Source organism: Megalops cyprinoides, chromosome 9, assembly GCF_013368585.1.
Source record: "Megalops cyprinoides isolate fMegCyp1 chromosome 9, fMegCyp1.pri, whole genome shotgun sequence".
NCBI lineage: Eukaryota > Metazoa > Chordata > Actinopteri > Elopiformes > Megalopidae > Megalops > Megalops cyprinoides.
Window position 1 is genome coordinate 827,879 of NC_050591.1, and position 18,492 is coordinate 846,370.

The following is an 18,492-nucleotide window of genomic DNA, read 5'->3' on the forward strand; positions in this document are numbered from 1 at the left end:
TGTTTCTCTTGTAATACCTGGTGTAAGACTTAGTTGTTCTGTTTCTATACAGTTGTGCTCAAAGTCCACTGGCATCATTCCCCGACATTTTTGTTGTGCCGAAATTTCCCAAAAACATCCAGACAAAACTAGACAACAAAGAGCCATGCCGTAATACTGGATTTTGTCGCAACAAAATTGTCAGTGTCCTTCAAGAGACCATGGCTCAGTATACAATGTAAATATTCTTAAAGTAAGTCTCTAGCTTACATTTACATTTACATTTATTTATTTAGCAGACGCTTTTATCCAAAGCGACTTACAAAAGTGCATACAGTAAGTATAGCGACAGTACGGGGACAGGATGTGTACAGTTCCACAATGAGCTGAAGTAGATATGGTGAAAAGTGCTTTGTGGTTAAACAGTGGAAAAATAACACATGAGATGTGGCTAAATTAATGAATGGTTTGTGACAGGTATCCTTCAGGTGAAGATTACGTGAAGGTTGCCAAGGCGCTTGTTTCCAAATACCCTTTCTTGAAGGATTTGGAGGGGAATGGATATGTAAGTATTTAGTCTCTGAAGTGCTCTCGACATGCTTTGGTGATTCCTGTTAATGCTCAATGCTCTATTTCAGTTACTGGAACTGAGGTATCAATTAAATGAAATGCAACATAACATCACTAACTTTGCAAGGTAAAGTAATCTTTGATAACCAGTATGTTTTGAATAGCATACTTGACACATGTCATTAGAAAGGAAGTTCAAAAACGGAATGTTCACCACTTGTGGATGAAGAAGAGGTTAAACGATTCAAGGCAAAATTTGGTCATCGCAAGGGCAAGTCCAAACAGGCACCAAGCCAGACAACATCAACATGTGAAAGAAGATGTGAAGTGGTAGGTCTAGAGTGTTGCAACAGTATCTGCTGCAATGGTAGGACTTGAGGTAGCATAGCATCCCATTAACCAGTCTGCAATTTTGTGAGTGTGTGGGTTTGTATGCGTACTTGTACATGGCAGGATCATGAGACCGAGGAAATTCCTGTTGGTGAAGATGCTGTCTCTGTCTTGCAATTGCAATAAGAGCGGACTCGACCAGACGGTGCCATTGTGGATGAAAAAATGAAGCGCACATTTCTCTGGAGAAGACGTGAGCTACTACATGGAGGAATGTCTTGCTGTTGAAGTGGCTTGCAAGTACCCCTTCCTGAAAACAACATCCGGGGTATGTCTGAAATGTTTTGGTCCTTTGTACATTATGCCCTTGAAAACAACACTCTCATAGTCCTCTTTACGACCAAAAGTGTTTTTGGACACATTTTTAGTAATTACATATCTGACATTTTAAACAGAAAAAAATGAATTGGTCAGTATGTGAAGAAAGAGCTTAGAGGGGGTTTCCCTGTTTTAAAATATGAAGATTTTATTTTCAGGCCACTGCATCACCGATTAGAATATATTCAGGCTGATGCATTGTTAGCACAGATATTGACTTTGGTTCTGCTATTCCTTTATTGGCTTATGTTTTACTCTTTTTTTGTAGTTGTATCAAGAAATGGGACGGATCTTCAAAATCACAGATTTAAACCAACGCTTGAGAGAGTCGTTCAAAAGTCTAGTACCCTCTGTACTGAAAGCAATCCAAGGAAAATCCTGTCTGGAGAAGCATTACCTGGATGCAAGAGCCGAAGCACCTTCAGAGGAAGTAAATGGTATTTAATCACAGAAAGTTTCAAGCTTTATCTCTATATACCCAATTAAAAGTACTTTTGTGATGCTTTGTGATTTAATTTGTTTGCAGTAATTAATCTATTGTATATTTCCCTCTTCTCTCCCTTTTTTAATTATTTGTTTTGGAAGACATAGAGTTTCGAGCAGCTTTGGTGCTTTTGCCAACAATGTTCAGAGAGAAGCTTGACAACTACATTTCACTGAATGAGGTAAGTTTTACCCTTCATCAGGAGTAGCTTACCATTTCAGTTCTTATTTCAATTGGAGAATATCTTTTGTAATATACATTTTTTTGTAATTTTTTTGAATGTTTCATATAAGAGAACATCTTAGAGAACTCATTCCCTCATCTTAATTTAAAATTTTAAAAGTATCCATATTGAATGTTTTTTTGTTTAGGGAGACCCAGCCATGCCATACCCCATCGTGCAGTTGCCTGGTACAGCAGACTGGAGACTTGTCTTCAGCAAACAGAGACTGGCTGCAACTGTCAAAGTGGATAGAACTGAAGTCTGCAATGCGGTCGGTGTGGAAGATGGTATTCTCTCAGCATTTTGCACATATTTTGTCTACCACCTACCCTAGCCACAACAAGAATACTCTGATTTTCCTGCAAAGACATGTCTTAAAAGTGACTGAGCCTGGTGACAAGCCACTGCCAACAGCTGTTGTCAGGGCAATTAACATAACAAAAAAAGGATGCCACGCCCATATTCTTGTCCAAAGTGCTCACGTAGAGCTTTCACATTACTGAAATTGATTCATCATATAGGTTTAGTTCATGCTCATGAGCCAGGTTTTTCCATCTGCTGTGGCCTTGATGATTGTCAATGTACTTTTACAAAATATGAGTCTTTTAGAGGCAAATATATCGGAAACATAAAAAACAGGTTGTGACATGTCATGAATCAGATGAGGTAGGAAGTGAAGAAGAAAATGTTTTCGAATCTGAAGAACCAAGCCATGCTGATATTAACACTTTTGTGGCAAGCTATAGAAAAACTAATCAATTTTGTGTTAAAATGTAGAGAAAAACATGTTCTTCCTCAGTCAGTTCAACAAGACATTGTGGATGATGTCACCTTTATGTTTACTAATTTTAAGGAACAGTATGACTCTTTAACTTCCCACCATCTAGCTCAAAATGGATTTAATATATCTGACTTTCCTGAGCTTACCGAACAATTGCAATCCTCTGATTTTTTTAGAGAGGCCTCTAAAGTAGTACACTCTGAGTATTTGTTTACTGAGTACTGTAAATCTAATTTAGCATTAACAGAGCCTGTGTAGTACACTGTGAGAGATTCTAGTGGATTTAAATTAGGAACTTATGCATATGTCCCCATAACTGATGTACTCAGGAAATATTGTAGTCATGATGATGTTTGGGATCATATATAGCTTCAAAACAGACAGACTCTGAATGAGGAGATCTTAACTGACTACCAAGATGGCCTTTTCTTTAAACTGCACCTGTTTTTTAAAACCCATGAAGCTGCTTTACGCCTCCATTTCTATCAGGATGAATTTGAGGTAGTTAATCCTCTAGGTTCCAAACGAAACAGACATAAACTTTCTGCTATATACTTCACGGTTGGTAACCTTCATGGGAAGTACACGCGCCACAAAACAATTGAGGTGGGGAAAAAACCTCTCTCTCTCTCTCTCTCTCTCTCTCTCATTCATCGAACCAGCAACTGTTGAGTTACAACTCCTGCTCCTTAACCACTGTGCTACACTGAATGAATTTGGGGCAGGCAGTGAAATTTGGCCACAACGATAAAAAGAACGGCTCTCAAGTACGACTCTCGGATCCCTTCGTTCGTACCATACAGCCGTTCAAAAGGCTCGGATGGGTCGCGAACGTAACATCACTAATTCGAATGCAACCCACATTGGGCACGCATGCATAGACACAAGTTGTAGAAATCTTTCGCTTTTTAGAAAGTTACAAATTCTCCGGTGTTCTCTAAACTTGTGCACTCGGCAGCAACACTATCTCCAGCCATAAACGTCGCCATGACAACGATGCAACATTTAAGCAGAGACGGGCTCTGGTTTAACATTGTAGTTAGGGCATGTTTGGAATGTGAACAGGATCGTTGTGAACACAGGCGCCTGCAGCTGTACGGCTGTACGCACTGTGCGTACCATGAGATTTCCGATTTCTGAGTGCTCCACGAGAGAGAGAGATGTGTATGTGTATATTTGTCATGCCAATAAAGCTCTTTGGAATTGAAATTTGAAATTGAAAATTGAGAGAGAGAGAGAGGTGTGTCAGATACATTACAAAGGAAGAGACAGACCACTCATTGAAATATGAATGGCATTGGCCGTAACGCTCAGTGTGGCAGTTGCATTAACGGAAGTCCCGCTTTTACAGCAAACGGCCAATCGCTTTGTTGGTAAAGGCGTAACCCGGAAAAAGGCAGGCCTATCATATTCTTAAGGCGAAAAATGAACGCTTAAAGCCCACTCTACTGTCACAATTATAGCTACGCAGCACAAAAACGGAGCAAATCTACACAATGAGTAATATTAGGTACCAAGCTAATGTCCTATATAATGTCTCTGATAGAGATCGGCGCATTATTGCACCAGCTTTTCCGCTGAATGTTACATGTAAAAGACGACACAATTGTGTCTGACAGAATTAAAGTATAGACCATTTTTGGATTGTATGATCGTAATAGCGTGAGCATTTATTAACATTTGGAATTTATTGTGCTTTATTCAATTTCTAACGAAGTAGAAATTAGCTTGCTAACTAGGTGTATCAATTAGCTAGCTAGCTAGCTTGCACGCTAAAGTTAGCTTGCTGCATGCTGAACAAGTAGCTATAAAACAAACAACAAACTGTGATGCACCGACTTTATTAAGTACTGGGCATAAGGAAAAGGCTTAACGTAAGATAACAACCATATTCCTTGGATTTCGGTTTTGATTTTTTGATATGCGAAAGTGGTTATGACAAAAGATGTGTGAGAGAAATTTGGTCTTCTTTGATTGATGTTTAGGTACATTAAGCCACGTTAAGCTTGTTTCTTATAATGGCAGAAAAGCCTTAATGCTCTTTATTGCAACAGTAGGCCTGCACATTGCTGATCATACACATTGCTGATCACCACCTCAGTGTAGGCTGTAGCTCAAGTGATGTCGTAAGAGGTTAAACATGAATATTTACATTAAGATATTCCCAATAGGCCAACTGTAGGCCAGCTGCAAGCAGTGTCTTTATAATGGGTTCCTATGGGGAAAACTTCAATGAAATGTCAGTGTTTATACGTCACTTTATACGTCAGTTGCGCACAAAAATGTTTAGAAAGTCATGGAATTTGATTGTGTTCTCTATGATGGAATTAACTGTAATATTAGCCTGCCGTTTCCACTGTGTATTGATGTGGAAGTTAAAATTCTTCTATCTAGCTAGTTGGGATACGTGTCTTCAGTGAGTACACATGTAGTTGCTTCTCCATTTTTTCACTTTTCTAAGATGTAAATTAATTCCAGTTTAATGTAACTATTAAAAATACTGTTCTATTCATATTACTCGTATTCGTATTATTATTCTCTCCTTTAGTGGTAACAACACCATTCCTATATTTGATACAGATACACAGAAGAGTGCACTTACAGAAAGCTCTTATTGTCATCAGCTGTAGTTTTGCGTACTGTCAACAGTATCTAGAATGACTTTGATTAGCGTTTTAGTGTTCAGAGCAGAGGGTTGTCCACTTTGTTATATTTTATTTACAGTTTGTCAAATGATATCAATCGGATTTTGTAGTCTATGCGCACACACACATGTGCACCCATGGCAACCCTGAAACTACAGAGCCCCCCCCCCCTTAACAAATCCCAATTTAACTCCTGGTTACCCCTTTCATTGGATTTCAGTTTTGCTTTTTTGATAGGAGATAGTGTTCATGACATGTGAGATGTCAGACAAATTTGGTGATCATTGATCGCTGTTTTGGGACATTAAGCCACGTTAAGTTTTTTCCTTATAATGGGCGTCAATGGAGAGAAAAACGCTTAAGGTGAGATAATTGACCACACTCCTAGGATTTCGGCTTTGATTTTTTTGACACTCTTCAATTAGGTTATGTGATCAAAGGTCTGTGAGGAAGTGCTCAAACAATTCGATGCGACAGGGAGAAGGAGAGTAAACTTCAAATAGGTAGGCTAGATTTCATTATTCATTAATCAGACAGTGGCGTTTCTCTCTCACAGCTCTCTCTCTATGTTCAAAGTCATTAATAATTTATTGATCAAGAGAAAATGTATTCAAAATAGAAAACGTTACAGCTCATAACATGAAGTAACATGGCTTTTAACATTAACATTGGCTATGCTAGCTAGCTAACTAACTTAACGAGAGGAGTCCTCATCATCCAGAGAGGCAACGTGCTCGAGCATAACTGATGTGCTCCCATGCAAGGCAAGGTCAGGTTGGCAAATGTTACCGTTCACAACCTTCTTGACAGAGGTAACCCTTTCGCGTGTATGGTCACACCGGTGTCATTAGAAAACTAGACTGGAAAAATTCAAGCTAATTTTAGCTTTGAGGAAACAGCGATTTAACATAAAAAATATAGCAAATGCTAACTGAAAACTATGAGAAGCTTAATAACGTTAATGAAAACATAACGAACTATGTAACATAACATGCCCACTACAGAGCATAAAAAATAAGTTACGTGCGAAAGGGTTTAGAGTGAAATGCTGCCACACTTTTGAGGCTGTCATCTGTATTGTTCACTCCAGTAAAGCAACGCAGCTTAGGCTACATGTCTGAGCATTCCAAGTCAGCACGAAAAAAACACGCAATGACGTCACCAACTAATTGACAATTAAATTCGTTGGCAACTAATTTGGTCATCGATTTCAGTCGACTACGTTGATTATTCATTGCACCCCTAATTGATGTGTTCTCTTTTTGTCTGCCTTAGGCAATTATTGTTTGTATTTTGTTTATTTTGTCATCTTTTTGTTTGCACTAGTATTTTTTCTTGTTTTCATTAGGTTTAGTATTATTATTATATTATTATAAATATTATTATTTATTTATTATTCGTTGGTTTAGTATTATTTTTGTTACTTTCACCTGGCACAGGTTTGGGTGAATAAACCACCATCATGGCATCGCCAAACCTTTGGGCTTGGCAGTTTTTTTCCCATCGCCCTTCAGCTATTCTACAATAAATAGCCACACACAAAATGCATACAGGAATTAAAATTGACAGAGAATTGGATTACAGTAGATAAAAGGCATTCATTTACATTGGAGGTCCATCAATTAGAATTAGGATGTTAATGAAGTGTATAGATACAAACTATTTCACGGAAAATAGGTGAGACAAGACATGATCTGTGACAGGCCACGAAGGATGACTAGCTTGTATGTCATTTTATAGTTTAACAACAGACAGATGGTTCATGAAAAAGACAAGTTGGTCAGGACTACCCTACACCTGAGCCACCAAACATGACTGAAAGAGTCTCCTGTGATGTGCTATACCACTGCTGCTCCATTTTCTTAAAAGGTAGAGGAAAAATGCAGACGCAGGCAAGCAAGTAACATCCCAAGTATCGTTATGTTTCACATGTTTCATGCTGTGTAAAAACAGGCATTTGCCATAGCAAGTTATATCTCTCAGTCAATAGTAGCTTATTTCCTGTTGCACTCTGATGAGATGGAATTTATGCAGAAAAATCACTGATCTAAGCAATCTGTATCTAGCCAGTGGAGTGTCATATCCTGCAGCCTGTCAATCCATACTATTAGACAAAATGGTGATGTAATTGTTGTATAAACAATATTCATGTGATAAATGTAACTCATATTGGTTACCTTCTCATGCAGCTGTGAAAAATGACAGTGCACAAATAGCCCTGGATCCCAGGAAATTAGAAGCTGCATATGTAACATGACTCTCCATGCATGACATGTAGTTACATTTCTGAGTTTATCAGGCCTTATCCAGCATGCAGATTCATCTGTCAATCTCTGAGGAAGAGCAAGCTTTACATAATCAGGTAAAGCAGCTCCCCTGCCCAACAGAGCTGCGCTCTCCGAATGATAATGTTAAGGGCCTCTTTGATCCCGCTGGCACAGACATTAGATGCTTCCCTCAGTTCATGTAGTCTTTTTTTTTCTTTTGAGGGAATTAAAATTTGGCAATTGCAAAAGAATGCACCATAGAAAGAAACGAACTGGAAAAATATCTGAAGACTGCACAGTCTTGGAGCATAGCAACGGTCCTCGAGGATTTAGCTAATTAAGAGAGAGCCTTGATTCAGTTAACAGGGCCGCATCTGGGACTTTTTCTCCCATTGCCTGCAATTGCTTTGACATGTAATACAAACGCCAGCGGCAGCTTTAGGGAGAGCGTATCGATTACCAATGCCGAGGGTGGCTCTCAATCACCAGCCATGCCATTCATCAGGAGAGCACCAGGAAAAGCTGGCCAGCCCATGCTACGAGGGGGTCATTGTAGTTCAGCTCCCTTCGTCTGTTTGAAGCCCTGGAGCTGGAGACCTCTGTCTGCAGAATCACCAGAATCATCACCATAAGAGTTTTCAACTGGGAGAAAATCTTATGAATCCAATCAGTCTGTAGGCACTTCCAAATGTAGTAATCATAGCTGGTGGGCAGTTGATTCCCTGATCACTCAAAACACCTCACAATTCATGATCTATGCCACTAAGCCAGGGTTTGCAATGGAAAAAGTAAAGTGTGTCTGCAACAAGGATGTGTTATGTTTTACAGAGGTTTCAAAAATGAGAAGTACTGTTTTTACTCATAGGTATTACACATTTATTAGTACATGATGATATAACAGCGTGGTCATGGTGACTGTATGTACTAACAATAGTAACATTGCTATTGTCAGTATTGTTGTTTTAGTTAATCTCATATTGTTGCTTTAAATGAAAGGATTTTTCAGAACACTATTATTAATCCAGTGAGTTGACATTTGTACAGAGTTAAGGAAAAAAAAAACAACTCAGCTAAATAAACTATAACTAAATTGCTCAGGTAGGACACTGTACCCATTGTGGGAAAATACCATATTAAAAAAATGCTTAAATGCCGCAATCCTGCATTAGCCTGATTGCTTTTACACGCCTGATGGGACTTAGACAGCGTATTTGACCCCCCCCTCCTCAGAAGAATTACAAAGCAGGAAGAGAGGCAGAACACAGTATCCCTCATGGAGAAAGCCTGCAGTGCTCTGAAGAGCAATTAATGCTGCTTCTGTTGACTCATTTATTCCTCACAAAACAGAAAACGGACGTGCCAATGCTCACCGCTATCCAACGGTTGATTTTAATAGACCAACAGCTGCCAAGAGCACTGATACCCTGTCAAAATAGGAGAGGAAACAAAAACCGTGCCAAAATGACATGACACAGCCTGTTTCAAAAGGCTGTGACATGAGTATTGGGCAGAGCAGAGAGGATCACGAACCTCACGAGAGAGGGGGAGAGAAAGAGAGAAGCCTACTCATAAACCCTTTCACCTGGCACCTTCAGTTGATTCATGGATTCTACAAACAATGCAAATACACAGAATCCTAAAATGTTACAATTGTATTGTAATCTCTACCTGACCTGTAAGGTTGTCTTAAAGATGAGGTCCATCCCACAACAGACGGGAAAGTTCGTTTTCCCCTGACTCAACTTACATCAGCTATACCTGAGGAGGTTCTACATACCACCTTGGCTGTAGGTCAGCTACACCTGAGGGAAGCCAGAGGCGTTTCTACAGGAAACTAACCCATGTCAACCCCAGACACAAGGATAACTTTGCACCAAGCCAGGCAGAGGTTACCCTGATCCTGTAAAATGCCACAGAGAACATCTTCAACAATGCTTACTCCAAGGTTAAACAGTCTTGTTTACATGGGCATCTGGTAACAAGAACAGTCTCTAAGAACTAAGACATTTTGAACTAAAACTATTTCCCTTGCTGCAGAGCAGATCCTCTGCAAACTTAGGATAACATAAGCACAGATGTCAGGATTTCTTCCTTTGTGCACAAGCAAAGTGCATAAGCGAACAGCCAACCAGTAAGTACAACTTCCTGTATTTACACAAATTGCGACATAAGTGGTTTCAAAAAAGTTCAACCTTAAGGAGATCCAGGATCAGTAGGAGCTGAGCAGCAGGCAGGACTATGTAGCTTGATTAGCCATAAGGAGAGACTGTTCAGTTCTTTTTCTTTTCAGTTTTTCTACAATATCTGTGGCTTAATTTAATAATAGCCTGACAAGTAAAATGCACAAATCCATAAATGGAGACCTTTTAAGACAGGCCTGGCCCTGGCTGAAAGCACCCACATTTCTGAAGGGTCAGCAGTAGCAATAGCCAAAGAAGTGGTAAAGCCTGCTTAGCAAGTCTGTCACAGTGAATACCTACACCTGCCAAAGTACACCACTTCAGACCACCTCAAAGAGCTTAGGCCCCTGATGAATCCCTCACTGTCAAACATGACAGGAGTACATTTTTTACACCTTTTCAGTGTAGTCACATCTTTCCTGCCGCTGAGAGCAGAAATATGGACCAGCACTCTCCAGGTAAAACAAACTTGATGAAACAGAAACCACCGACGAGCTGTGTCACAATGATTTCACCACCCAGAGGAACATGTACCACTGTTTAAATGGCAGGATTGTCCATGTGACAGTAGGATTACTGGCATCAGTTCTATTACTGTACAGAACTTATTTACCATTATCAAATGCAAATGTTACATCATCATCCCTTCGAAGAAGTATTGTAATTGCCACTTTCCAGCATGCATTACAGCCAGCACACTCCATAACAGGAACAGCAATCAGGTAATGCACATTCTCAACCCATGCTTTTCCTTTTCTGATAAAAGAACTAATCGCATTTGGGGCAGAAGGACAGGAGGGGGCTTGAGGTATCACACACCAGATGAAACACAACTTAGCTGTAAAGTGATTTTTTTAAATAAATAAGAATATGAAGAGGAGGAACTGGCGAGATAAAGCCCTTGGCTGTTTATAATCTACAGAAGTGGGATCTAAAAAGCTGAAATATTTTGGTAGTCCACTTCCTGCACTATAGATTTTTTTCAAGAGGCTTTGAAGAAATGCCAAGATCTGCATGTGGATGGCTGACTGGCCACTGCCTCTTCTTCGATCATTACATTATTATTGATCCCATGCCATTCCTGTCACAGACTGGCCTTATCTGATAACACACTCTTATGACCCAAATAGAGCAGCAAATGGAAATTGACATTTGAATCTACCATTTTCTGTTATTTTATATTTGATGGCAATCTGAATAAGGTAGAGTGAGAATGTTATGTTGGAGGCTAAAACTGAAGGGATCTGTTCTTGATGCATTTGTCTGCTTCAGTAAAATATCTGCAGATGGTATGTCTATCACTTTCTTTTCAGCTGAACACCATAAAATATCACATTTTTTTCATTTATATATTTTTTTAAAGATGGCTCTCGTAAATGCAGAACTGGGCAGAGCACCAAGCTTTGTATTTCATACTGTGAATGGATCATTTTCTTTGTGTTGATTTGGATGAGAGCGTTGCTATTGGGCCAATATTTTCCCCTGGGGCTTGAATAAAATATGGATGGTTGAAATTAATCTCTGTTCCAGCATATGCTTCACAGAAAATAATGACATGTTAAAATTAAACTGAATTCCTCTAACCTTCTCATGCATGTAACTTTAATTATAGCAGCAAACCACAGCCTAAGATGAGGAATTTGAAATAGATTTTTTTGTTATTATTAAGTAGTAAGAACAAGAAAAAGAAGCATGATCTACATTTACATTTACATTTATTTATTTAGCAGACGCTTTTATCCAAAGCGACTTACAAAAGTGCATACAGTAAGTATCAGCGACAGTACGGGGACAGGATGTGTACAGTTCCACAATGAGACAGTTCTCAGCTGAGAGCAAGGTCTGTTTGAGGACACAGTACTATCTGAAATATACAGCTACAGGGTATAGGGCAACTAATAAGATCCAACTTCAAACAGCACAATAAGTGCCAAAGTAAAGGCGGTAACAAGGAGGGGCAGCAATTGTGTGACAAGTCAGTCCAGGTAGAAGGATTGGAGTGACGGAGCTGTCCGTAGCGGGACAGGGAGTTCGTTCCACCAGTGGGGAGCGATGTAGGAGAAACGCCGTTGCCTAGCAGAGCGAGAACCTCCCGCTTTATCTGTGCAAGGAGCGAGACATCCAGTTGCTGCTGAGCGCAGGGGCCAGGCAGGTGTGTAGGGCTAGATGAGGTCTTGGAGGTAGGTGGGGGCTGTCCTGTTGATTGCAGACAAGGCGAGGGTCAGCGTCTTGAATCTGATCCTGGTAGCGACAGGAAGCCAGTGGAGAGATTTAAGCAGGGGAGTAACGTGGGAGAATTTGGGGAGGTTGAAGATTAGTCAGGCAGCTTCCTTCTGGATGAGCTGCAGAGGCTGGGTGGTGCAGGCTGGGAAGCCTGTGAGGAGAGCATTGCAGTAGTCCAGGCGAGGGAGCACTGTGGCCTGGACAAGGAGCTGTGTGACGTATGTTGTCAGGAACGGACAAATCCTCCTGATGTTGTGGAAGAAGAATTAGCAGCCCTGTGATGTGCGAGCAATGTACTCCTTGAAGTCCAGGTTGCTGTCGAGGCTGACGCCCAAGCTCTTTGCGGATCAAGAGGATGGTATTGTGGTGTCATCGACGGTGATGGAGAGGTCTTGCAGGGGGGAAGGGCCTGCTGGGAAGAAGAGCAGTTCGGTTTTCTTGAGATTCAGCTTCATATGGTGGGATGACATCCATTTGGAGATGTCAGCCAGGCATGTGGAAATTCACATATCTGTTTTTAGAACAGTCCAGGGGAAGTGCGTTGCTGAGGGGCAGAACAGAAGTATCCTGGTTTCTGAGGTCTAAGGACAAATCGAGGCAAAGGAACAAGCATTGACTGTTCCCAGAAAACTATGTTATAATTAAACTGGAAAAAGTGAAGGCAGGCTACTGGTCTTGAGCTGGTCAAAGGTTCAAGTAAGTGGACAAAAGGACACACCCTTCAAAAAACTAAATTGTGTTTGCTTAATTTTCAGTATAGTAACACTGTTTCCACAATGGTATGTTCTTCTCTCCAAGACGGGTTGACAGTACAACAGTGCATACAGTGCTTAGGGCTAAAAGAGCTGTCTGAGGAAAAAGAATGATTCTTGACTGAACTTAAAACAGCCCTCTATCCGTATGACACACTTAATGTTGAGCTAAATTCAAGAAAGGGCAATTTTCAGACCCAGAGATCGATACATTAACTTTATTCCATTGATGAACATTGATTACTGCCACATCAATGACTCATTTTGAAACATAGCAAACTTTGTGTTGTGAAGGCAGAACAGCTGAACTGTCATATGCAACCATCTCCTCACTTAGCCAGACCGTCCACAACTGTTGATATCATCAGGATTGTCATGGTGAAGCATCTACTGCTTCACGGTGCACGAACTGATCACCATCTTAGGCTACCCATGTGGCAGATTCCCCCCTGTGTCTTGTCACAAGCGTATGTAATTATGGGCTTCCTCCACTTTTCACAGGCTAAGCAGATTTCTCTGTCTTACTGTGTGGAATTTGAATTATTTCCAATTTAGCAACATGCTTACCTCAAGCTAATGGGGCTGGTCTAGCTCGAGTGTACAGGATGCTACATTGCTGAAATCCAATACAGTGTGATTATGCGTGGTTTCCAATTACGCCTGCCCTTCCTAAAGAACAGGTGCATAAAACCACAATTTCATCCCAGCTCTTCAATCGAGCTTCATAAATGGACAATATGTAAACATGTAAGCTATGTAAGTCACTCTGGATAAGAGCATTTCGTAAGAAAAGCTATGTAATAATATCTAAAGAATAAAAACTAATAAAAACCAAATTATGTATAGGAAAAAAATTACTCAAATGTATTTTTGGTTTCCACTCCACTTTATACTGTAGGATCCCCTGAATTGAATTTACAATTTTAGCTCAAGAGGTCTTCACATATGAACACCGGACACGGTCCAGAGAATCAGGTCCGCAACCTAGCCGGAATGGCCCTTTCACACATGTAGCACACAACAGGAGATTGTCCCTGACAGACGCGTTCTCACCTACAGGAAAAACTGGTTTGGTTTAGGTGAGGGGCGGTGCCTGAGTAGAGCGTGCAGGAGGCAGGACATGACGCAAAAAGTATGTGGCAGAAATCGCAGTGGCTGTATTCGAAACGGCTTACTGCATACTGTGTACTGTGTACTACACCAGTATATGCTGTATACTGCATGCTATTTTTCAGTGTAGTACCCAGTATGCGACCATTAATAATTACATTTGTAGTATGTTACATTGTGGCTTGAAATCATTGCGTTTAGAAACGTCCAGATTTCCTTGTGGTATTTTCCAGTTAGACGCCACTTGCATTCTCATGAGTGAAAAGACTGAAAATAGCAAGTATTTGGAGGTATCTGCAATGTCAATGAAACAGTGGAAAGCAATTCACAGGCACGCAGAAAAGAGTAAGAGGCAGAGCACGTCTGCTAACTATTATAGAGCGGATTGAAAAGATACAAGAAGAGTCTCTTAGACGGCTACAGTCATTAGAGGTCATGGTCAAAGATAATACCAACTCCATCAAAAGCGTCACTGATGCCCTGGACCTCATGGGGAAACAAGTAGAAGATGTAACAAACAGAGCTGCAACCCTACAGAATAAAGTTGATACTTTGGAAAAAGAAAACATCATCCTTCGTGACAGATGCAATGATTTGGAAGCCTACAAGAGGAGATGGAATCTACGTGTTGCTGGCATTCCTGAGTGTACTGGAGAGAACATCAAAAACTTCATTGTTGACATTTTCAGCCAGGTTTCCCCTGAAATTGCGGACCAACTGGCCTATTCAGTGGATATCGCGCACAGATTGGGTCCCCAATCTGCAGAGATGCGCTCCAGCCGTCGAATCATCATGCAGTTCCTGTCTCGAGCCCACAGAGACAAAATCTGGAGGGATGCCAAGTCTTCAACTTTACTCAAGGAAAGAAAAATCAAAATTTTTGAAGACCTAACACAGGAAATAAAGGATACCAGAAACAAGCTATGGCCAATAGTTGAACAGACCTTGCAGACCAGACCATACATAAACGGTAAAAAAGCCTCTGCCAATAATTTGTGAATAGAGATAGTTGTTCCAACCTAGTTATTGTTGCCTCATAGCAGTTCTGATGGGTTAATAGCACAATGTGCGCGTCGTTTGCTTCTCCTGTTGGTCACTGTTAGTCGCCACGCGATGGCGCCCCTCTTATGGGAGTTGGTATCATTTAGGGGAATTACAACTTTTGTTGTTGTTTTTTTTCTTTTAAATATCACTCTTATTATTTTAATCCTTTTTATTTATGAGAAGTTCTTGGGAGGAAGAAAGAGAGGAAAAAAAAAGGTTTAAAATTTTGGATCCCTTATTCCTGACCAATTTATACGGCTGCTTTTAGCCTATGTGTATAAAGGTTGAATGTATAAAGGGTCGACATTCAAGCCCTTGCTGTTTTGGCTATAGGTTTATTGATATGTTGCAGAGTTAACCTGCATTTAAGTGTTCAGAGAGGTCATTTTTGCTAGTTCTCAGTTTTTTCTTTGTGTTGCACTATGTCTTTGTCTTTATTGTCTATCAATGTCAGGGGTCTGAAAGATAATGTGAAACGCAAGGCTTTATTTTTGTTTGCAAAGAAATATAAGGCAGATTTTTTTGTTTTTTTTTCAAGAATGTCACTCAACTCCTAATGATTTTCGCTTTTGGAGGTCACAGTGGGGAAATGATATTTGGTTGGCACACGGATCTGACCATTCTGCTGGGGTAGGAATATTCAAACACAACTTCAATGGTAATGTTTTAGAGACAAATACAGATGCTTCAGGTCACTTTGTTAGTATGATAATAGTCATAAACAATCTTGCTATCATTATAGTCAGTATCTATGGCTACAGCACCTCTGTGGAAAATAACACACTCCTTGATACTCTGGAAGAGAAAGTCTCTTGCTGTTTATACAAATATCCTAATGCCTGTTTAATTTTAGGAGGGGATTTTAATATACTGTAGTATTAAATAACACCTTAGATAGGTGGCCACCTAGGAAATCTGTATCTCTAAACTCAACCTTGGAGTGCTTTATGGACAAGTTTGATCCATGTGATGTTTGGAGAAAACTGTTTCCAAGTGCTCGAAAATATACCTGGTCGAATAAGGATCTAGAATTGATTACTGGTTGCTCTCCAGGTGCCTGTTAAACTATAATATCTCAATTGATATCTGTAGCACTCTGTTAACTGATCATAAAGCAATCTATTTATCAATGTCCTTGTCTGACATCACACATCAGGCCCAAAAGCCACCTTTTGGAAGTTAAATAGTACTCTTTTGAACTACTCACAGGTCAAAGAACAAGTCAAGGACTTAATAAGAATTTACTGGAACAATGCAGAAACTCAAAAATCTTACAGGAGGAATTGGGAACTCCTAAAATTTGAGCTAGGGAAGTTCTTCAGGAGGTTTGGTGCTAATCTGGCCAAGCAAAAAAGAGTAGCTGAAGAAGCTGAAGATGAGATTATTATGCAGTTTGCTTCTTTTTCTCAAAGGGAGTCTTTATCTGATTGGGAGGGGCGTGAATATATAAAATTACAGAATAAGTAATTTGTGGGTGGGAGTGTAGCATAGTGGTTAAGGAGCAGGACTCGTAACCGAAAGGTTGCCGGTTCGATCCCCGCTGGTACACTGCTGCTGTACCCTTGGGCAAGGTACTTAACCCACAATTGCCTCAGTAAATATCCAGCTGTATAAATGGATAACATTGTAAAGAACTGTAACCTATGTACGTCGCTTTGGATAAAAGCGTCTGCTAAATGAATAAATGTAAATGTAAATTTATATAAAGAAAAAGCAAAAGGAGCATTCATTCGATCCAGATCCAAATGGTTAGAAGAGGGTGAACAAAATTCATCTTACTTTTTTAGATTGGAAAAAAATAGAATGCAACACACCATGATAGATAAACTTAAGATAAACGACAAAATAGTTAATCCCAGCGATATATCTGCCTTTTGCCATGATTCTTACAGTAAGCTATACTCCTCAAAGTATTGTGAAGAAACAGCCAACTCATTTATAGACTCAATCAGGCATTGTAATGTCATCTCCTCAGAGGACAGGGATGCTTGTGATTATAGCATTTCTCTTGATGAGGTTTTGAAAGCAATAGGGAAACTTAAAAACAATAAAAGCTCGGGGTGTGATGGATTAACCTCTGAGTTTTACAAAATGTTTGACAAAGAACTCTCTCCATTCCTGTTGAAGGTCTTTTCAGAAAGTATTAATAATGAAGCTCTTCCAACAAGTATGACTCAGGGTATCATCACCCTGATTCCAAAACCGAATAAAGATAAAATGATATTATACTTGTTAGTCAACTTCTTGTTCCAGATGGTAGGCTATATGAATTCACAGAATTTTTGAGAAAATATCAGATACCTGTAACTGTCAAGGAATATGCTGTTGTTTTTGATGCAATTCCTTCTGGAATTATAATGTTGCTGAGGGGTGCCACTCTCCCACTACCGCCTACACATATGACCAAATTATCTGATACTCACGTGGGGGGCCTGCGTTTCTCAGTAGAGCATTGCAACATTAACAGAAATATCAGAGCTTTATTCCGGAGTGACATTGTTACTATTCCCTATATTATTCCATTTTGGAATGGCGTAGTAGAGAATATACATTGGAGAAAGGTGTGGTCCTTACCTTTCGAATATTTTGTTACTAATAAGGTGAGAGAAGTTTCGTTTAAACTAATTCACAGAATTTACCCTGTAAACTCTTTCCTTAAGAGATACAAACGAGACATCGAAGCTAATTGCTCATTCTGTAAAAGGTCAACCAAAAGTGTGTCACATCTGTTTTGGAACTGTTCTTTTACAGTAAAATTCTGGTCAGATATACTAGAAAGCATTCATACCGAGTTATTTGCAGATTTTTCTTTTTGTTTTAGGGATGTTTTCTTTGGTATGTTTGACTGAATATGAAGGTTTATATTTCATTATTAACCTTATTCTTAACTTATTCTTATTTGCTAAATTTTACATCCATAAATGTAAATTTAGTGGTTCTAAACCTTTCTTTCCTGCCTTTATGATTGATCTGAATAATTATGTCAATACCATAAAGTTTTCTAGGAATGCTAAGGCTATAAGAACTGTGACATTGTTTGAAGCTTATGTGACATCAAAGGAATTTTGTTGAAGTTTTTCTTTTCCTTTCTTTTTCGGACTTTTGTGTCATCAAAGATCTATTGTGCTTGTACCCCTCTACATTGTGATGTTAAATAACATTTTAGTACTCATCCTACCACATGAGTGAAATGACAAACACAAGTTTTGAGTTTGTCTTTAACTTTATTATATGAACAAAGTAGCAGCCTATACTATGGCAAAACACAAATGTAATACACAAGCACAATAAAACAAAAGTTTATCAAATGTTGAGCTGATAATGCCAGTGTTGTCATATCACCGCTTAAATGAGCTGAGCCCAGGGTATTGCATAATAGCAAGTACGCAAGTACACATAGCATCTCAAACTCTGTATGTTCTCCATCCTCACGATCTTGCAATACTGTTCTCGGCAAGAACGTTCTTCTCAAGAACACAAGTACGTTCTTGCACTCTTGGAATTAATAAACAGCCATGGCCTCCGA